Source organism: Oncorhynchus nerka, linkage group LG24, assembly GCF_034236695.1.
Source record: "Oncorhynchus nerka isolate Pitt River linkage group LG24, Oner_Uvic_2.0, whole genome shotgun sequence".
Lineage (NCBI taxonomy): Eukaryota > Metazoa > Chordata > Actinopteri > Salmoniformes > Salmonidae > Oncorhynchus > Oncorhynchus nerka.
In genome coordinates, this window is record NC_088419.1 from 74,081,342 (window position 1) to 74,105,052 (window position 23,711).

At 45.6% G+C, this 23,711-nt stretch overlaps 1 pseudogene; it reads left to right on the forward strand.

Annotated features, from left to right (window-relative positions):
• The window catches only part of LOC115108571 (BTB/POZ domain-containing protein 8-like), a 43,616-nt pseudogene that overhangs the window by 17,217 nt on the left and 2,688 nt on the right, over positions 1-23,711 (forward strand).

A 23,711-nucleotide genomic window follows, 5' to 3' on the forward strand; every position in this document is an offset into this window, starting at 1 on the left:
CACACACACAACATACGACAGACACACACACAACATATGATAAACACACACACAAAGTACGACAGACACACTCACAACATTCGACACACACACACAACATACGACAGACACACACAACATACTACAGACACACACAGCATACGACACGCACACAGACAACATACAACAGACACACACAACATACGACCAACACACACAACATATGACAGACACACACAACATACGACCGACACACACAACATATGACAGACACACACACAACATACGACAGACACACACACCATATGACACGCACAAAGACAACATACAACAGACACACACAACATACGACCGACACACACAACATAAGGCAGACACACACACAATATACAACACAAACAACATATGACACACACAACATACGATACATACACACACAACATACGACAGACACACAAAACATACGACCGACACACACAACATATGACAGACACACACATAACATACGACAGACACAACCTATGTCAGACAACACAACATACGACAGACACACACAACATACGATACATACACACACAACATATGACACACACACAATATACAACACACACAACATATGACAAACAACACAACATACGACAGACACACACAACATATGACAGACACACACAACATACGACAGACACACACAACATACGACAGACACAAACAGCATATGACAGACACAAACACAACATACGACACACATACAACATATGACAGACACACACAACATATGACAGACACATACAACATATGACACACATACAACATACGACAGACACACACAACATACGACAGACACACACAACATAGGACAGACACACACAACATAGGACAGACACATACAACATATGACACACATACAACATACGACAGACACACACAACATATGACAGACACACACAACATACGACAGACACACACAACATATGACAGACACACACAACATGGGACACACATACAACATATGACAGACACACACAACATATGACACACATACAACATACGACAGACACACACAACATACGACAGACACACACAACATACGACAGACACACACAACATAGGACAGACACATACAACATATGACACACATACAACATATGACAGACACACACAACATACGACAGACACACACAACATACGACAGACACACACAACATAGGACAGACACACACAACATGGGACACACATACAACATATGACAGACACACACAACATATGACAGACACACACAACATATGACAGACACATACAACATGGGACAGACACACACAACATGGGACACACATACAACATATGACAGACACACACAACATAGGACAGACACACACAACATGGGACACACATACAACATATGACAGACACACACAACATATGACAGACACACACAACATACGACAGACACACACACCATACGACAGACACACACAACATAGGACAGACACACACAACATGGGACACACATACAACATATGACAGACACACACAACATACGACAAACACACACAACATACGACAGACACACACAACATAGGACAGACACACACAACATGGGACACACACACAACATAGGACAGACACACACAAAATACGACACACATACAACATATGACACACACACAACATACGACAGACACACACAACATAGGACAGACACACACAACATGGGACACACATACAACATACGACAGACGCAAACACACACAGAGACAGAAAGAGAGAAATGACTCTCGTTCTATCCGTTGTAGACGGTCCAATGAGGCTAATGCTATGCATGAAAACTTCCCAGTAAACATCCTGCTGCATGCTGAGACAGCACTAGATGTTCTTGGTGCAGTCCCAGTCACAGATATTTGTATCATTGGTGTCTGCATATTTGATGTAAGTGTTCTATTTAATTCAGTGGGTGTCTGTCCTCATAATATGCCAACTTACTGTGTCTGACTGCCCTGATAGGAATACACATTTACAATCCCCTTGCCTAGTCGCCAACCTCTGGAATCATTCCACACTGTTATCACAGTCACAGTTCATGTATACAGCTGTGGTGACAATGAGTTTCCTAAAGGATTATTCTAATCAGCCTCTGAAATTGGTCTGATTTAGTTAATGTGGGAGTCTGAGATGTGATTATAATCTAACGAATGCAGTGTTGCCCCTAGAAGTTTTTCAGCAGTGGTGGTAAGGGTAATCTGGTGGTCCAGCGCGCACGACCCACGTGGAGTTCCAGGTCTCCGGTAGCCTCTGGAACTGCCGATCTGCGGCCAACAAGGCAGAGTTCATCTCAGCCTATGCCTCCCTCCAGTCCCTCGACTTCTTGGCACTGACGGAAACATGGATCACCACAGATAACACTGCTACTCCTACTGCTCTCTCTTCGTCTGCCCACGTGTTCTCGCACACCCGAGAGCTTCTGGTCAGCGGGGTGGTGGCACGGGGATCCTCATCTCTCCCAAGTGGTCATTCTCTCTTTCTCCCCTTACCCATCTGTCTATCGCCTCCTTTGAATTCCATGCTGTCACAGTTACCAGCCCTTTCAAGCTTAACATCCTTATCATTTATCGCCCTCCAGGTTCCCTCGGAGAGTTCATCAATGAGCTTGATGCCTTGATAAGCTCCTTTCCTGAGGACGGCTCACCTCTCACAGTTCTGGGCGACTTTAACCTCCCCACGTCTACCTTTGACTCATTCCTCTCTGCCTCCTTCTTTCCACTCCTCTCCTCTTTTGACCTCACCCTCTCACCTTCCCCCCTACTCACAAGGCAGGCAATACGCTCGACCTCATCTTTACTAGATGCTGTTCTTCCACTAACCTCATTGCAACTCCCTCCAAGTCTCCGACCACTACCTTGTATCCTTTTCCCTCTCGCTCTCATCCAACACTTCCCACACTGCCCCTACTCGGATGGTATCGCGCCGCCCCAACCTTCGCTCTCTCTCCCCCGCTACTCTCTCCTCTTCCATCCTATCATCTCTTCCCTCTGCTCAAACCTTCTCCAACCTATCTCCTGATTCTGCCTCCTCAACCCTCCTCTCCTCCCTTTCTGCATCCTTTGACTCTCTATGTCCCCTATCCTCCAGGCCGGCTCGGTCCTCCCCTCCCGCTCCGTGGCTCGACGACTCATTGCGAGCTCACAGAACAAGGCTCCGGGCAGCCGAGCGGAAATGAAGGAAAACTCGCCTCCCTGCGGACCTGGCATCCTTTCACTCCCTCCTCTCTACATTTTCCTCTTCTGTCTCTGCTGCTAAAGCCACTTTCTTCCACTCTAAATTCCAAGCATCTGCCTCTAACCCTAGGAAGCTCTTTGCCACCTTCTCCTCCCTCCTGAATCCTCCCCCCTCCTCCCTCTCTGCAGATGACTTCGTCAACCATTTTGAAAAGAAGGTCGACGACATCCGATCCTCGTTTGCTAAGTCAAACGACACCGCTGGTTCTGCTCACACTGCCCTACCCTGTGCTCTGACCTCTTTCTCCCCTCTCTCTCCAGATGAAATCTCGCGTCTTGTGACGGCCGGCCGCCCAACAACCTGCCCGCTTGACCCTATCCCCTCCTCTCTTCTCCAGACCATTTCCGGAGACCTTCTCCCTTACCTCACCTCGCTCATCAACTCATCCCTGACCGCTGGCTACGTCCCTTCCGTTTCCAAGAGAGCGAGAGTTGCACCCCTTCTGAAAAAACCTACACTCGATCCCTCCGATGTCAACAACTACAGACCAGTATCCCTTCTTTCTTTTCTCTCCAAAACTCTTGAACGTGCCGTCCTTGGCCAGCTCTCCCGCTATCTCTCTCAGAATGACCTTCTTGATCCAAATCAGTCAGGTTTCAAGACTAGTCATTCAACTGAGACTGCTCTTCTCTGTATCACGGAGGCGCTCCGCACTGCTAAAGCTAACTCTCTCTCCTCTGCTCTCATCCTTCTAGACCTATCGGCTGCCTTCGATACTGTGAACCATCAGATCCTCCTCTCCACCCTCTCCGAGTTGGGCATCTCCGGCGCGGCCCACGCTTGGATTGCGTCCTACCTGACAGGTCGCTCCTACCAGGTGGCGTGGCGAGAATCTGTCTCCTCACCACGCACTCTCACCACTGGCGTCCCCCAGGGCTCTGTTCTAGGCCCTCTCCTATTCTCGCTATGCACCAAGTCACTTGGCTCTGTCATAACCTCACATGGTCTCTCCTATCATTGCTATGCAGACGACACACAATTAATCTTCTCCTTTCCCCTTCTGATGACCAGGTGGCGAATCGCATCTCTGCATGTCTGGCAGACATATCAGTGTGGATGACGGATCACCACCTCAAGCTGAACCTCGGCAAGACGGAGCTGCTCTTCCTCCCGGGAAGGACTGCCCGTTCCATGATCTCGCCATCACGGTTGACAACTCCATTGTGTCCTCCTCCCAGAGCGCTAAGAACCTTGGCGTGATCCTGGACAACACCCTGTCGTTCTCAACTAACATCAAGGCGGTGGCCCGTTCCTGTAGGTTCATGCTCTACAACATCCGCAGAGTACGACCCTGCCTCACACAGGAAGCGGCGCAGGTCCTAATCCAGGCACTTGTCATCTGCCGTCTGGATTACTGCAACTCGCTGTTGGCTGGGCTCCCTGCCTGTGCCATTAAACCCCTACAACTCATCCAGAACGCCGCAGCCCGTCTGGTGTTCAACCTTCCCAAGTTCTCTCACGTCACCCCGCTCCTCCGCTCCCTCCACTGGCTTCCAGTTGAAGCTCGCATCCGCTACAAGACCATGGTGCTTGCCTACGGAGCTGTGAGGGGAACGGCACCTCAGTACCTCCAGGCTCTGATCAGGCCCTACACCCAAACAAGGGCACTGCGTTCATCCACCTCTGGCCTGCTCGCCTCCCTACCACTGAGGAAGTACAGTTCCCGCTCAGCCCAGTCAAAACTGTTCGCTGCTCTGGCCCCCCAATGGTGGAACAAACTCCCTCACGACGCCAGGACAGCGGAGTCAATCACCACCTTCCGGAGACACCTGAAACCCCACCTCTTTAAGGAATACCTAGGATAGGATAAAGTAATCCTTCTCACCCCCCCTTAAAAGATTTAGATGCACTATTGTAAAGTGGCTGTTCCACTGGATGTCATAAAGTGAACGCACCAATTTGTAAGTCGCTCTGGATTAGAGCGTCTGCTAAATGACTTAAATGTAATGTAAATGTAGTGGGGGTAACGCTAGTAACGCTAGTACATTACTACTAGCGTTGACTGATTAATAATAATTGTTGGTTATAGTTGTTTTTCAATGTTTTGTTATGATCTGTATGGTGTAAAAAGTGTTCTACTTAAGCAATTTAATATAAATAAGGCACCTCGGGGGGTTGTGGTATATCGCCTGTATACCACGGCTAAGGGCTGTGCCTATGAACAGTCCTTAGCAGTGGTATATTGGCCATATACCACACCTCCTCGGGCCTTATTGCTTAATTATAAACTGGCTACCAGCGTAATTAGAGCTCTGATATACCATGGCTGTCAGCCAATCAGCATTCAGGGCTCGAACCACCCAGTTTATAATGTGTAATAATTGTTGTTTGTAGCTGAGGGTTTCTCTGCCTCTGGCCAGTATTCACAAAGAGTCTCGGAGTATGAGTACTGATATAGGATAGGTTTTGCCTTCTAGAGATCATAATGAAAAATTATATATGAAAAGGGAACCTTATCCTAGATCAGTAATCTTTTGAATACAGGTATAAGGCAATGATCATTAAAAAAAACATTGTCCTCCTTCATCTTATACGGCACCGACCCCCATTGCCTGCAATTCTCTCTTCCATATCTCACACATACATTGGGTAAAAGGGAGTGATTCTTACGCTATATATACAAACGTATGTGAACACCCCTTCAAATTAGTGGATTTGGCTATTTCAGCCACCCGTTGCTGACAGGTATATAAAATAGAGCGCAAAGCCATGCAATCTCCATAGACAAACATTAGCAGTAGAATGACCTTACTGAAGAGCTCAGTGATTTTCAACGTGGCACCGTCATAGGATGCTACCTTTCCAATAAGTCAGTTTGTAAAATTTCTGCCCTGCCAGAGCTGCCCCCAGTTAGTAAGTGCTGTTATTGTGAAGTGGAAACATCTAGGAGCAAAAACGGCTCAGCCATTAAGCGGTAGGCCACACAAGCTCACAGAATGAGACCACCGAGTGCTGAAGCTGGTAGCATGTAAAAAATCGTCTGTCCTCAGTTGTAACCCTCACTACCGAGTTCCAAAACTGCATCTGGAAGCAAAGTCAGCACAAGAACTGTTCGTCGGGAGCTTCATGAAATGGGTTTCACATGCCTAAGATCACCATGTGCAATGCCAAGCGTCGGCTGGAGTGGTGACTACAGCTCGGCATTTAACACCATAGTGCCCTCCAAGCTCGTCATCGAGCTCGAGACCCTGGGTCTCAACCCCGCCCTGTGCAACTGGGTACTGGACTTCCTGACGGGCCGCCCCCAGGTGGTGAGGGTAGGCAACAACATGCTACCTAATATAATGTTTACATACCCTACATTATTCATCTCATATGTATATGTATATACTATACTCTATATCATCTACTGCATCTTTATGTAATACATGTATCACTAGCCACTTGCCTGTTCACCCCGCTATCATCCAGAAGGCGAGGTCAGTACAGGTGCATCAAAGCGGGGACCGAGAGACTGAAAAACAGCTTCTATCTCAAGGCCATCAGACTGTTAAACAGCCACCACTAACATTGAGTGGCTGCTGCCAACACACTGACTCAACTCCAGCCACTTTAATTAATAAAGGGAATTGATGGAAATTTATGAAAAATATATCCCTAGCCATATATATCCCTGGTGAGGGTAGGCAACAACATGCTACCTAATATAATGTTTACATACCCTACATTATTCATCTCATATGTATATGTATATACTGTACTCTATCATCTACTGCATCTTTATGTAATACATGTATCACTAGCCACTTTAAACTATGCCACTTTGTTTACATACTCATCTCATATGTATATACTGCACTCAATACCATCTACTGTATCTTGCCTATGCCGCTCTGTACCATCACTCACTCATATATCTTTATGTACATATTCTTTATCCCCTTACACTTGTGTCTATAAGGTAGTAGTTTTGGAATTGTTAGCTAGATTACTTGTTGGTTATTACTGCATTGTCGGAACTAGAAGCACAAGCATTTCGCTACTCTCGCATTAACATCTGCTAACCATGTGTATGTGACAAATAAAATTTGATTTGATTTGATGTAGTGTAGTTCCAGAGCCCCGTTATGCCCATGTAATTACTCCCAGGGGAGTGTGACACCGCTAAAGCGTGCAGACTGTAGACAGCCTGGCTTGGTTAGAGCTGTATAGGCTGCAGGCAGGGTTAGGCTGTCTGGATTAAATCATACATCCCGACAGGGAATATGGCAGGATGGATTAGAGAGAGAGAGAGAGAGAGAGAGAGAGAGAGAGAGAGCGCATGATGAGGCATGGGAGTGGCCTTCGCTAATCTGTCTCTGTGTTACTTGTGGCCAGTAGTCAGAGGGAATGAGAGCCAGAGAGTGGGAGAGGAAGGGAGAGAGTGAGCGTAATGTTTACTGTTCATTTTGATTGTTTATTTCACTTTTGTATATTATCTACTTCACTTGCGTTGGCAATGTTAACATATGTTTCCCATGCCAATAAAGCGCCTTGAATTGAATTGAGTGAGGACGGGAGGGAGGGAGGATTTGTGTATGAAAGAGAGCTTCTCCCTACCCTCCAGCTCTGTTTTTTTATAAACATTGAGGCGATGTGGAGGAGGTAGGAGTAGCCTCAGCTGATGACATCATCCATTTAGCTCAAGGGGATTCTGCAAGAGAGAGGGAGAGAGATGGAGAGTGAGAGAGGAAGGAGGGGTGGTTACCATGGTGATGGGTCCTTTTAAGCAGCTGCTGATTTGCTAGAGCTCTCTCCCTCTCTTCCTCCTCCTCTCTCCCTCTCTCCTCTCCTCTCTCAACCAGCCATTTAGGCAAGAGATTGGTGCTCTGTGCGCTAGGCTGTGGACCTTCCTGCTCCAGTCATTCTACTCTGTCTACCACATGCGGGGATGGGAGACCCTACCCTCCAAGCACAGAGAGAGGATACTGGCAGGTAAGAGAAGGGAGGACATCTTTATTCTACGGGGCTTTAGCTGTAGTTGGGAGGTGAACTGATCTGTCTCTCACTGCAGAAGACAGCCAGAGCTCTGTTTCTCTAAGCTCACGTGGGATATTACAGATATGTTCAATGTGTTTGATCTTGCTTGGCATGACAATGACCATAGGAGATGGCAAGTGACAGCACAAACAGATCTGGGACCAGGCTACAGTGACAATGACCATAGGAAATGGCAAGAGACAGCACAAACAGATCTGGGACCGGGCTACAGTCATGAAGCACAGGCTCTGTCTCTGCATGATTCGAGAGGAAGGAACCAAAGCCCATGAAGCATATGTTACTGCTGCTGCTGCCTCTGGGTAACATCAGACATTAAATGTCTGCTTTCAGCACAGCTGCAGAACAAAACAGAGCACAAACAGACACGACCTGAGGTCCATCTGTTGTTTGGGCGAGGAAGAGGGTCAGTCAGTCACTCACCCCATTTTCAGCCAATTTGTAGATAGCAACTAGGCTAAACCTGCACCATGTTCTCTTCTGTATTGTAATAAAGGGCTGGGGTGGAGGGTTGGATTTGTGGATTTTACACATAATTATATACATTCGCTGAGAAACAAATAATGCACGGCTTTGTTTTGACTGTATAGCTTTGTGATCCATTGAAATGCATAGCATGAATTATTTATTGAACTTGGTTTTAAAATTCCACTGACATTTCATACTGTCGAAATCTCTCTGTCACTAACATAGCTCACACGTACGCATGCACATGCTCATGACAAGGCACGTAGAATTAATATGCATAGTTGCATAAGGTAATGTAGTCACACACGTCACATCATACACATCCAACACAGACACACACAGTCACACAGTCACACACACACTCAAGTACATTCCGGTGCATCGGTTTGGTCTTCATTTGGAGTATCTCTGGGAAATGGAAGGATGTGCTGTGAACTCTTTTCTTGGTTAGATGTCACAATTGACTGATGTTTCATTGATTAAATGAAAGCTTCTCCACATTGTTTCACCTTCTGTATCTCATTCAAATCCAAATCAGGAAGCCTTAGGTGGAATAGCCTCGTTGCAGTATTGTCTCTTCAATGGACATGTCATGGATTTGATATCTCAGGGACATGTTGGTACAGTTCACATGGAAAATACCCATCAAATTGAATGCTCCTTGTGTTGAGAATGCAAGACAGAACTAGGTCAATGTGTCTTGAAAGATGTTTGTGGCGACCTGTTTTTTGGATGAGTACTGTGCTTTGAAGGTTTTTGAATGTGATTGTAATTTAACCAAGTTTAAAATGATTTTTTGTTGTTGTTGTTTTAATTATGTGTTTATTTAATTATGCCTCTTCCATAGCTGCTTTTGATAAAAGAAACAGTAGAAGACTTGGGGGAAAGCCTGTATTCACCAGCTGAAAGGTAATGCATGATAAAAGAAACAGTAGAAGACTTGGGGGAAAGCCTGTATTCACCAGCTCAAAGGTAATGCATGATAAAAGAAACAGTAGAAGACTTGGGGGAAAGCCTGTATTCACCAGCTGAAAGGTAATGCATGATAAAAGCTTATTTATTATTTAATTGACTAGTTATTGTTTTATTACTCTCTTGTATTGTTAAAACTCACTTGTGTGACATGTTCCCATCTATAACACAGATACACCTATGTAATGATTATGATATGTGGTTATGATGCCTAGTTAGTTGCATGCACTGATTATACTTTACTCTGGATGAGAGCATCTAAGTGCTCAATGACTCAAATGTAAATGTCACGGTGTGATTATGATCTAGGATGGTGACTTTTAAAAGTCTGTAATTACTGCACACTGACACAGAAATGTGAATGGTCGAAACACTAGAGTGGGCCTCACGCGCACACACACACACACACGCACATACACACGCACACACGCACACGCACACGCACACGCGCGCACACACACACACACACACACACACACACACACACACACACACACACACACACACACACACACACACACACACACACACACACACACACACACACACACACACACACACACACACACACACACACACACACACACACACACACACACACTGATTCTGCTGCTGATGACTGTAGTTTCATCCTTGACACAGAAAGCGATTACCTTTCAGCCCCTCAGAGTGATAAACACACAGACCTTGTGTCGTATCAGACTTATGAAGAGTAACACAAGGCAGACAGAACCTTGAAATATGTGATGAGGGTTGCTTTTGTTTTACAAGCCTGAGTGTACAATACAGCTCAGTCACATGCAGGCGTCCTCACCAGTATTATTCAATCCTATTGAATTAACATTTGCTTTTGGGAATTTAGAAGATTACTTATTGCGATTAACTTACATTTAGTGCATTGATTCAACTAATGTATGTAAACCAACATATAATGAAAAACCTTTTTAGCCACTATCTGCAAAATCAGTGCTAATCACTTTCTCTATCACAGGTTAATTATAGGTAATTGCAGGTTAGATCGAATTTGCTTCATCCCAGTCTTTAGTTGTTGAATCAAGTCTGTAGGCTACTACTCCATTATCCTAAATGATGTTGTGTGATCTGATCTTTCCATTCAAACCTCTCCCCTCTCCCCTCTCTCTCTCTCTAGCAGCCGAGGGGTGTAAGATGCCCTTGAGTTCCTGCAGCTCCTTGTGAAAGACCTCTTGTCCACAGGACCATTTGGGTCATCAGGAACACAGGGAAAGGAAGTTGCACTGCAGTTACATCATCAGCCACCATGAAGTCAGACGGGTTGGGGACGCCAGGCCTCCCATCCACCGCAGGGAGAGGGACTGGTGCTACCAAGCCTGGAGACACTGGCCCATTCAGGGCAAAGAACGTCAAGACCAAGCAGCCAGGCGACCACCAGAGCACCACGGCTAAAGCCAAGACTACAACCTCCGCATCAGCCAAACCAGTGCTCAACGGTACGGCTGGCCCAGGGGGGGCTAGGAGGGAGGTAGCCCCCGCTAACGGACCCAGGGGGTCCCCAACAGGTGGGAAGGGGACTAAGGACCAGGACAGGAAGCCTAGCCCTAACCCTGGAGCCAGGCCCAAGACCTCTCCCCCAGGCACCACCTCCACAGCTCAGGCCAGGCCAGGGAAGCTACAGAAGAATACAGCAGGGAAGGGTGACTCTCTTCAGGGGGCAGACAGCAGCACGGCCCACCCCGCAACTGCCACCCCCTCCACATCAGGCAGTGCCTCTCCTGACAACAGTTCCGGAAGCCCACGCAACTGCCCCACCATGCCAGGTCTGGTCTAACATCCAACATAATTAACTTGCTCCCCAGTGGGCAAAACTGGTTGAAAATCCATTATAATGACTTTGTAATGATTTTCAACTCATTTTGCCAGCTGGGAAACTGTATTTCCCTTGTCTAACATCCAATGTTATTAAGTTGCCTCCCAGTAGGGAAAAACTGTTGAAAATACATAATGACGTTGTGATAATAACGCTGTAATGACGTTGTGATAATAACGCTGTAATGACGTTGTGATAAGGACTCTGTAATGACGTTGTGATAAGGACTCTGTAATGAAGTTGTGATAATAACGCTGTAATGACGTTGTGATAAGGACGCTGTAATGACGTTGTGATAAGGACTCTGTAATGACGTTGTGATAAGGACTCTGTAATGACGTTGTGATAATAACGCTGTAATGACGTTGTGATAATAACGCTGTAATGACGTTGTGATAAGGACTTTGTAATGACGTTGTGATAATAACGCTGTAATGACGTTGTGATAAGGACGCTCTAATGACGTTGTGATAAGGACTCTGTAATGACGTTGTGATAATAACGCTGTAATGACGTTGTGATAAGGACGCTGTAATGACGTTGTGATAAGGACTCTGCAATGACGTTGTGATAAGGACTCTGTAATGACGTTGTGATAATGACGCTGTAATGACGTTGTGATAAGGACTCTGTAATGACGTTGTGATAATAACGCTGTAATGACGTTGTGATAAAGACTCTGTAATGACGTTGTGATAAGGACTCTGTAATGACGTTGTGATAAGGACTTTGTAATGACGTTGTGATAATGACGCTGTAATGACGTTGTGATAAGGACTCTGTAATGACGTTGTGATAAGGATGCTGTAATGACGTTGTGATAAGGACTCTGTAATGACGTTGTGATAAGGACTCTGTAATGACGTTGTGATAATAACGCTGTAATGACGTTGTGATAATGACGCTGTAATGACGTTGTGATAAGGACGCTGTAATGACGTTGTGATAAGGACGCTGTAATGACGTTGTGATAAGGACTCTGTAATGACGTTGTGATAATAACGCTGTAATGACGTTGTGATAAGGACTCTGTAATGACGTTGTGATAAGGACTCTGTAATGACGTTGTGATAATGACGCTGTAATGACGTTGTGATAAGGACTCTGTAATGACGTTGTGATAATAATGCTGTAATGACGTTGTGATAAGGACTCTGTAATGCCGTTGTGATAAGGACTCTGTAATGACGTTGTGATAAGGACTCTGTAATGACGTTGTGATAAGGACTTTGTAATGACGTTGTGATAATGACGCTGTAATGACGTTGTGATAAGGACTCTGTAATGACGTTGTGATAAGGAACGCTGTAATGACGTTGTGATAATAACGCTGTAATGACTGCTAAATGACTTAAATGTAAATGTAAATGTGACGTTGTGATAAGGACTCTGTAATGACGTTGTGATAATAACGCTGTAATGACGTTGTGATAAGGACGCTGTAATGACGTTGTGATAAGGACTCTGTAATGACGTTGTGATAAGGACTCTGCAATGACGTTGTGATAAGGACTCTGTAATGACGTTGTGATAATGACGCTGTAATGACGTTGTGATAAGGACTCTGTAATGACGTTGTGATAATAACGCTGTAATGACGTTGTGATAAAGACTCTGTAATGACGTTGTGATAAGGACTCTGTAATGACGTTGTGATAAGGACTTTGTAATGACGTTGTGATAATGACGCTGTAATGACGTTGTGATAAGGACTCTGTAATGACGTTGTGATAAGGATGCTGTAATGACGTTGTGATAAGGACTCTGTAATGACGTTGTGATAAGGACTCTGTAATGACGTTGTGATAATAACGCTGTAATGACGTTGTGATAATGACGCTGTAATGACGTTGTGATAAGGACGCTGTAATGACGTTGTGATAAGGACGCTGTAATGACGTTGTGATAAGGACTCTGTAATGACGTTGTGATAATAACGCTGTAATGACGTTGTGATAAGGACTCTGTAATGACGTTGTGATAAGGACTCTGTAATGACGTTGTGATAAGGACTCTGTAATGACGTTGTGATAATGACGCTGTAATGACGTTGTGATAAGGACTCTGTAATGACGTTGTGATAATAATGCTGTAATGACGTTGTGATAAGGACTCTGTAATGCCGTTGTGATAAGGACTCTGTAATGACGTTGTGATAAGGACTCTGTAATGACGTTGTGATAAGGACTTTGTAATGACGTTGTGATAATGACGCTGTAATGACGTTGTGATAAGGACTCTGTAATGACGTTGTGATAAGGAACGCTGTAATGACGTTGTGATAATAACGCTATAATGACTGCTAAATGACTTAAATGTAAATGTAAATGTGACGTTGTGATAAGGACTCTGTAATGACGTTGTGATAATAACGCTGTAATGACATTGTGATAAGGACTCTGTAATGACGTTGTGATAAGGACTCTGTAATGCCGTTGTGATAAGGACTCTGTAATGACGTTGTGATAAGGACTCTGTAATGACGTTGTGATAAGGACTTTGTAATGACGTTGTGATAATGACGCTGTAATGACGTTGTGATAAGGACTCTGTAATGACGTTGTGATAAGGACGCTGTAATGACGTTGTGATAATAACGCTGTAATGACGTTGTGATAAGGACTCTGTAATGACGTTGTGATAAGGACTCTGTAATGACGTTGTGATAAGGACTCTGTAATGACGTTGTGATAACAACATTTACATTTAAGTCATTTAGCAGACGCTCTTATCCAGAGCGACTTACAAATTGGTGCGTTCACCTTAAGACATCCAGTGGAACAGCCACTTTACAATAGTGCATCTAAATCTTTTAAGGGGGGAGGGGGTGAGAAGGATTACTTTATCCTATCCTAGGTATTCCTGAAAGAGGTGGGGTTTCAGGTGTCTCCGGAAGGTGGTGATTGACTCCGCTGTCCTGGCGTCGTGAGGGAGTTTGTTCCACCATTGGGGGGCCAGAGCAGCGAACAGTTTTGACTGGGCTGCGCGGGAACTGTACTTCCTCAGTGGTAGGGAGGCGAGCAGGCCAGAGGTGGATGAACGCAGTGCCCTTCTTTGGGTGTAGGGCCTGATCAGAGCCTGGAGGTACTGAGGTGCCGTTCCCCTCACAGCTCCGTAGGCAAGCACCATGGTCTTGTAGCGGATGCGAGCTTCAACTGGAAGCCAGTGGAGAGAACGGAGGAGCGGGGTGACGTGAGAGAACTTGGGAAGGTTGAACACCAGACGGGCTGCGGCGTTCTGGATGAGTTGTAGGGGTTTAATGGCACAGGCAGGGAGCCCAGCCAACAGCGAGTTGCAGTAATCCAGACGGGAGATGACAAGTGCCTGGATTAGGACCTGCGCTGCTTCCTGTGTGAGGCAGGGTCGTACTCTGCGGATGTTGTAGAGCATGAACCTACAAGAACGGGCCACCGCCTTGATGTTAGTTGAGAACGACAGGGTGTTGTCCAGGATCACGCCAAGGTTCTTAGCGCTCTGGGAGGAGGACACAATGGAGTTGTCAACCGTGATGGCGAGATCATGGAACGGGCAGTCCTTCCCCGGGAGGAAGAGCAGCTCCGTCTTGCCGAGGTTCAGCTTGAGGTGGTGATCCGTCATCCACACTGATATGTTTGCCAGACATGCAGAGATGCGATTCGCCACCTGGTCATCAGAAGGGGGAAAGGAGAAGATTAATTGTGTGTCGTCTGCATAGCAATGATAGGAGAGACCATGTGAGGTTATGACAGAGCCAAGTGACTTGGTGTATAGCGAGAATAGGAGAGGGCCTAGAACAGAGCCCTGGGGACGCCAGTGGTGAGAGCGCGTGGTGAGGAGACAGATTCTCGCCACGCCACCTGGTAGGAGCGACCTGTCAGGTAGGACGCAATCCAAGCGTGGGCCGCGCCGGAGATGCCCAACTCGGAGAGGGTGGAGAGGGAGGATCTGATGGTTCACAGTATCGAAGGCAGCCGATAGGTCTAGAAGGATGAGAGCAGAGGAGAGAGAGTTAGCTTTAGCAGTGCGGAGGGCCTCCGTGATACAGAGAAGAGCAGTCTCAGTTGAATGACTAGTCTTGAAACCTGACTGATTTGGATCAAGAAGGTCATTCTGAGAGAGATAGCGGGAGAGCTGGCCAAGGACGGCACGTTCAAGAGTTTTGGAGAGAAAAGAAAGAAGGGATACTGGTCTGTAGTTGTTGACATCGGAGGGATCGAGTATAGGTTTTTCAGAAGGGGTGCAACTCTCGCTCTCTTGAAGACAGAAGGGACGTAGCCAGCGGTCAGGGATGAGTTGATGAGCGAGGTGAGGTAAGGGAGAAGGTCTCCGGAAATGGTCTGGAGAAGAGAGGAGGGAATAGGGTCAAGCGGGCAGGTTGTTGGGCGGCCGGCCGTCACAAGACGCGAGATTTCATCTGGAGAGAGAGGGGAGAAAGAGGTCAGAGCACAGGGTAGGGCAGTGTGAGCAGAACCAGCGGTGTCGTTTGACTTAGCAAACGAGGATCGGATGTCGTTGACCTTCTTTCCAAAATGGTTGACGAAGTCATCTGCAGAGAGGGAGGAGGGGGGGGAGGGGGAGGAGGATTCAGGAGGGAGGAGAAGGTGGCAAAGAGCTTCCTAGGGTTAGAGGCAGATGCTTGGACTTTAGAGTGGTAGAAAGTGGCTTTAGCAGCAGAGAACGCTGTAATGACGTTGTGATAAGGACTCTGTAATGACGTTGTGATAATAACGCTGTAATGACGTTGTGATAAGGACTCTGTAATGACGTGATTCTAACCAGTTTTGACGCTGGGTTAAATCACTCATTGTTATGATGACATTCATTTGATTTTATGGCAGAAAGTTAGAGTGTCTGAAAAATGAGTTTGATTCAGAAATGAATGGTAGCAGGTTTTGTGAAGAATAAGTAGCAGAGTGATTTAAATGAGTTATGCTTTATCCCAGAGGGGCGGCAGGTAGCTTAGTGGTTAGAGCGTTGGACTAGTAACCGAAAGGTTGCAAGAACGAATCCCTGAGCTGACAAGGTAAATATCTGTTGTTCTTCCCATGAACAAGGCAGTTAACCCACTGTTCCTAGGCTGTCATTGAAAATAAGGATTTGTTCTTAACTGACTTGCCTAGTTAAATAAAGGTAAAATAAATCAAATAGGGAGACGGGAGAGAATACATTGAAGTAGAAACGCGTTGCAGTAGTGGTGTGTATAAAGATGAATCAGAAAGCACTCCTTTCTTTTACACGTATTAATCAGTTCAATGGTAGCACCATGGAAATGAACATCCATATAGGTAGCGCAGCCTGTGTGGTAACAGACACCCAAAAAAGCCACACAGCTCACACACAGACCAATTGTTTCTCCACCGCAAGTCTGGTCCTAGCTCCTGTGGTGACGGTGTATGCTAGTTTGTAGACTAAAATCAAAGTTTATTGGTTGCATACACAGTTACACAGATGTTATATCAGGTGCAGCGAAAGTCTAAATCTTTTTTTAAATCTAGAAAAATCTGAAACAAATCCAAATTACAATCCAAATAACACTATAACAATAATCCAAAACACTCTCTGTGCTTATGTGCATGGGATTAATGTACACAAAGATATACTATGAATGATATGTACAACAATATATATATTACAGTGAGCTATGTCAAGTATACAATATATACAGACACAGTGGGTCTAAACAGTATAGAAATGGGAAGCATTGATTGTTCAATGTCTAAAGCTTAGTGTGTGTGTGTGTGTGTGTGTGTGTGTGTGTGTGTGTGTGTGTGTGTGTGTGTGTGTGTGTGTGTGTGTGTGTGTGTGTGTGTGTGTGTGTGTGTGTGTGTGTGTGTGTGTGTGTGTGTGTGAGAGCTTGTGTTTGTGTTTTGTGTGAGTGTGTGTGGGTGGGTGTGGGTGTACAGTGCCTTCGGAAAGTAATCAGACCACTTGACTTTTTCCATATTCTGTTACGTTACAGGCTTATTTTAATATGTATTAAGTAAAAATGTTCCTCATCAATCTATACACGATACCCGTCAATTACAAAGTGAAAACAGATTTTTTTAGATTTTTTGTAACGTATTAAAAATAAAAAACAGAAATACCAGAAGACCCTTTGCTATTAGCCTCAAAATTGAGCACAGGTACATCCTGTTTAAATGTACCATCCTTTAGATGGTTCTACAACTTGATTGGAGTCCACCTGTGGTAAATTCAATTGATTGGACATGATTTGGAAAGACACACACCTGTCTATATAAGGTCCCACAGTTGACAGTGCATGTCAGAGCAAAAGCCAAGCCATGAGGTCGAAGGACTTGTCCGTAAAGCTACGAGACAGGATTGTGTTAAGGAACAGATCTGGGGAAGGGTACGAAAACATTTATGCAGCATTGAAGCTCCCCAGGTACACAGTGGCCTCCATCATTCTTAAATGGAAGAAGTTTGGAACCCCCAAGACTCTTCCTAGAGCTGTCCACCCGGCCAAACTGAGCAATCGGGGGAGAAGGGCCTTGGTCAGGGAGGTGACCAAGAATCCGATGGTCACTCTGAAATACCTCCAGAGATCCTCTATGGAGATGGGACAACTTTCCAGAAGGACGACCATCTCTGCAGCACTCCACCAATCAGGCCTTTATGGTAGAGTGGCCAGACGGGAGCCACTCCTCAGTAAAAGGCACATGGCGGCCCGCTTGGAGTTCGCCAAAAGGCACCTAAAGACTCTCACACCATCAGAAACAAGATTCTCTGGTCTGATGAAACCAAAATTGATCTCTTTGGCCTGAATGCCAAGCATCACAACTAGAGGAAACCTGGCACCATCCCTACGATGGAACATGGTGGTGGCAGCATCTCCCGACTCGTTCTAACATCTTAGGAGAGACCTGAAAATAGCTGTGCAGCGATGCTTCCCACCCAACCTGACAGAGTTTGACAGAATCTGCAGAGAAAAATGCGTGAAAACTCCACCAAATACAGGTGTACCAAGCTTGTAGTGTCGTACCCAAGAAGACTTGAGGCTGCAATCGCTTCCAAAGGTGCTTCAACAAAGTACTGAGTAAAGGGTCAGAATATTTATTTTTAATACATTTGCAAACATTTCTAAAAACATGTTGTTGCTTTGTCATTATGGGGTATTGTGTGTAGATTGATGAGGGAAGAAAACAATTTAACCCATTTTAGAATAAGGCTGTAACGTAACAAAATGTGTAAACTTTCCGAATGCACTGTATGTGTGCGAAAAGGACTCAATAAGGTGTAGATTAGAGTATAAGGCCTCAGCCGGTCTGTCCCTCCTTTTCATTCAACAGAGAAAGGGAGAGACTCAGAGTGCCATATGCTCTCCCTCCCTCCCTCCCTCCCTCTCTCTAACCAGCCCAGTCATCCCATCTATCTACTCTACTCCAGCTCTATGTTATTGCCTCTGATTTTGCAATATTTTGGCTTTGATGTGCAGTACTAATATCAGTTCCTAGCCTCTAGCTCTCACATCCTTGTTAGCTCTCCTTATAATGGAATCATCTCTGTACTTTGTTTGAGGATTTCATGATTTCAATTAGCATTTCTCCCCTCAAAACTGCCTGTTTATTGTTGCTCTATTTGTCCCCAGTAAGCTGTATAAATTAATTCTGCCTCTTAATCCCTCATTCTAAGTGAGCAATTTTCATTTTCTGAAATGAGACCGTTTCCAACAATAAATATCAGTGTTTGGTTAAACGCACTATAACGATCCTCTGTGTTTTAGATCTTAAGACAAAAACCCAGGCTAAAGTTCTGACCAAATCTCCACTGACCAAACCCCCCCAGAAAACAGACACCACAAAGACCAACAGGTAAGCAGCACTGCACCCGATATCAGAACATCCAATCTTGGTAGACCATCCCTGAGAAATGGTAGAAGTAACTCTGCTGCCCCTCACTGTTATATAGTGGTAATTGCTAGTCCATACAGAGATGGGTGAAACGATACATTGCAGTACTTGTTAATGCCATGGTCTTTTGAGGTTTATGCGCTTTCATCCCTTAGTGTGATCAGACCCTGTGATTTTGTATCCTTTATTGAATGATTGTTGTTATTATCCTAAATTAAACATATTTTTAAGCAATTAAAATGGCTTTCATTTTGTGAGTGTCAGGATTAATTTTCTGTTCTCCGGTGCTGTTCTTTTGACTTCATGTTTTTTTCATCTCCCTGATCAGCCCTACCAATAAGCCTAGCACCAGAGAGGTCAATAAAGCCAAGCTCCCCGCTACAGGAAGAACAACAACTGTAGGAACAGGAGCCAGAGCAGACACAAAGGGGATGAGCACACCAACAGGCTCAGCTGAGAACCAGGGTGAGAAACCGTGTGTGTTTGCACGCGCGTGTGGACGTGTGTGCATCCATGCGTGCATGAGTGTTTCTTCCAATACAAATCCTAACATCTCACTGGGCCAAACTATTGAAATATGTTTCTCCTCTCATGCAGTCTCTAGACCTGGGTCATCCCTGAGTGCCAGAAAGCCTGCGTCTCCCAGGAAAGAGGAGGATAAGGATGGTTCCAAAGTCTCAGCAGACAAAGCAGCCAGGAAGACCACAAAAACCACCCCAGCTACCGCAGCCACTGCCAAATCTACTTCTAAACCAGTAAAAGCCATCTCCAGCTCCTCTCCTTCCAAACAGCCTCCACTAGCAATGGCCAAACCTGGGCCAAAGCAGAATGCTACCTCTGAATCTCCTACAGAGAAAGCCTCACCCAAGTCAGCGGGGCCAGTTAAAAACGTATCCTCTGTCATTTCATCCAAAAAGCCTACAGCTAAAGAGAAAGAGGGATCTAATGGTAAAACCTCTACAGAGACCCAGCAGGCTAATGACACTGGTTCCGGAACAGAGAGGGTCTCCTCACATTCAGATCCCAGAGAGAAGGCCTCAGAACCAGTAGCAACATCCACAGAGCAGAGTCCAGCTCATAAAATCCCACTACCACCATGCCCCCAGGGCCACAGTGGAGGAGGGGACTCCCTCTCCTTACCCCTGAACGCCAGCCCTACGCTAAGTCCTCAGAAATCTGCCAAACAACCAGGTAAACCTAACTGCACAAGAGGAGTCAGGGCTCTGTCTAATCAGCCACCAGCAATCAACCACATGTTTAATGGGAATAACCTCGTAAGCGGAGAGCCTGCTAAGCGCACAGAGGGGACACACACATGTAAACACACTCCTGGCTCAGCCACAGACCTTCCACTGGACACCCCAACTCCAGGCAGCCCTCTGGAGGACTCGTGGAGCAGCCTGCACCACCAGGTCAGCCCCGAGTCAGAATCCGGCAGTGCCACCACCTCATCAGACGACATCAAGCCTCGCTCTGAGGACTACGACGCCGGGGGCTCCCAGGATGACGTGGATGACTGCTGCTCCAACGAGCGCGGCGAATCCAAAGGGGGTGGCACCATGCGTTGCCATGACTTCCTGGGTCGCAGTAGTAGTGACACGAGTACGCCTGAGGAGCTGAAGATGCTGGATGGTGGACTGCGGGTCGAGGTGAGGCTGAAGGGGTGCGAGGTAGAGACCAGCGAGGAGGAAGGGGTGAAGCAACGCCCGCGCTCCTGGCTGAGCAGGGACCGAGACGAGGTCCCTGTTGAGGAGGAGGTGCAGGCCAACATTACGGTGAAGCAGGTCCCCGACAGCCAGCTCTTCTCCTCTGAGGAGTCTGAGGAGTCTGAGGAAGAGGATGAGAGGTCAGAGGTGGAGGTTCTTCCTGTTCACCAGGCCCCTCTGCCTCCTGCCGATCCCTCTTCTCAATTCCAGGGCATTGTGAACATGGCCTTCGAGGATGGAGCTGACCCTGGTCAAGTCAACGAACAGCAGCAGCAACTGGACTACCAATCAGCCTCTAACTTCCGCCGCTCTGTTCTGATCTCTGTTGACGAGTGTGAGGAGCTGGGATCAGAGGAGTGCGGGGTGCAGACTCCGCCCCAGCAACAGCCTGATGACCCCCTCACGCCCTGCAACGTCTTCGGGAGCAACCATTCTCCGGCCCCTCAGTCAGTCCCCAACTTTGTCTCTCACTCTGGGGGGCACCTGGCATCGGACTTTCCCAAAAGCACACCTCAGCAGCAGCAGGAACAAGGCAACGAGCACGAGTCCAACAACAACAAACCCAACAAACCCATTGTTTTCCTCACTGAGATCCAGGATCCTCTGGTAGATGACCATAACCCCACCAAAGTGGAGGGAGTAGAGCCCAGCCCTGGTTGCCCTTCTCTGGACCATGACCCCACTGACCTGCCTCCCCAAGAGCGAGAGAGACCCTGCCACCTAGACCTCCGGCCTGCTGAACAGTACAGCAATGGAGGATCACCACGCAAGAACCCCTCAACCAAGCCTAGCCAAGCATCTGTACCTGTGCACGTAGACAGCAAGAGATCAGACTTACATACAGACTTAAATGACCCTCAGCCAAAAGGGGGCTCTCCTATACATGCAGCTATCCCACAATCCCCAGCAGGTAATGTATAATGATCTACATCTAGGAACCCACCTAATTTAAACCCTGTAGCCAAAGCCCTCACCCATTCTCCCTCCCCACCCAGCCAAACTCCATTAGTCAAGTCATAGTTAGTTAATTAGTTCTCCCTTTGTATCTTGCAATCTCCTCTGTCTGATATAACATGATGCTCAGACTATTCATTTGCATTATGACACGTACACTTATCCCCTTCCTCTCAAAATGAATATAATACAGATTACTTGACTAGTTCAAACTCAAATTGGATAAGGGGTCGTTTTTTTTTATATGCCCATATAGTGTAGCCGAAAGCTTGTTATAAATACACAAAACATCTGTGTACCAGTCCCTTGATTTGAATTGGTAACACCAATATCCGTAAAAAGAAAAATGGAGATTGATCAATCTAGAAACGTGCAGAAGTAGCTTAGCTATAATCATCTTATAACAACTGAACTACCTTTTTTCAGAGGCATTCTGACCTTGACTACGTAGATTAGTTATGGAAAGAAAAAGCAATGTTGATTTCAATGAGAACTGATACTAAAATATTAAGGGTGAATCCTAAATGGCACCCTATTCCCTTTTATAAGGCACTACTTTTGACCACGGCCCGTAAGGTCAAAAGTAGTGCACTGTGTAAGGAATAGGGTTCCATTTGGGATACATATTTAGTGTAAAGTAGTGTGTCATGTGTTGGTTAGAAACCCCCTGCCTTCTGACAAGGTGTGGTGGATTGATGTAGGCCTAGTTGTACGAATGCACTTTGATGTACATAAAAATGCAAATATTCAATGATTTTTCATTGTTTCTTTTAGTGAATGCAACGAAATCCAACAGCTCCTGGCCTTTTTTAAGCCACAGCTGATGATATTATTTATTAGATTGATGTTTCCATCATTTGTATTTCATGCAGAAGACGTGCAACCAAGATATGATTTTTTTTTTTAAATCAAATGACACAATAATATGCAAAGTGGCCAGTTGATTTGGAGGGTAAATACACAAATACTAAGCTGTCATTACGACCAGATTGCTTTTGAGAAAGATGTCAATCTTTGTTTTACTTACCTACAGGGACCCTTGCCTACCCAGGATTGGCTTGTTTTTGTTATTTATTGTCTGACCCTTCTAACCTGTATCTTCTCATCAGTCTGCTTATCAAAAAGACATCTGCATGATAGTAGAACATGGCCATTTGTTGTGTCTTTTTATTTATTCCACCCAATATGTTTGTTTTTACTTCTTTTTTTACTTGTTTTATTATGTAATGCTGGTTTGGTTCAATAGACGTGTGGTACTGCCTGGTAGTTTTCTGTATGTGGTGTGTCTAGAACAATCTTTACATTCCATGTCTCTCTTTCACTCTCATATGATACAGCAAAGCTATTACTTAGTGAGGGGTCACGTCTCAAATGGCACCCTATTCCTCATATAGTGCACTATACAGGTGATATGGTGGCATTTGGGATGCATGCTAGTTACGTTCTATCCCAGTGCAAAACATATCAATCTTGTTTTTGCTGTCAACAGCAATAAGGGGTCAATTGTATCATCCATTGCCAGCATGGATCTGTTATTTACAGTGATATTGAAGCAGTGTTAATTACAGAAAGAAACTGTACATAAAATCAGATGGGAAATGTTAGATTAACCTATGTACTTCCCTTTGTGTTGTAAAGCATTTCTGCCTGAATTTAGGTTTTTGTGACAGTATTATAATCATATCTGTACAATACAATAGTTAT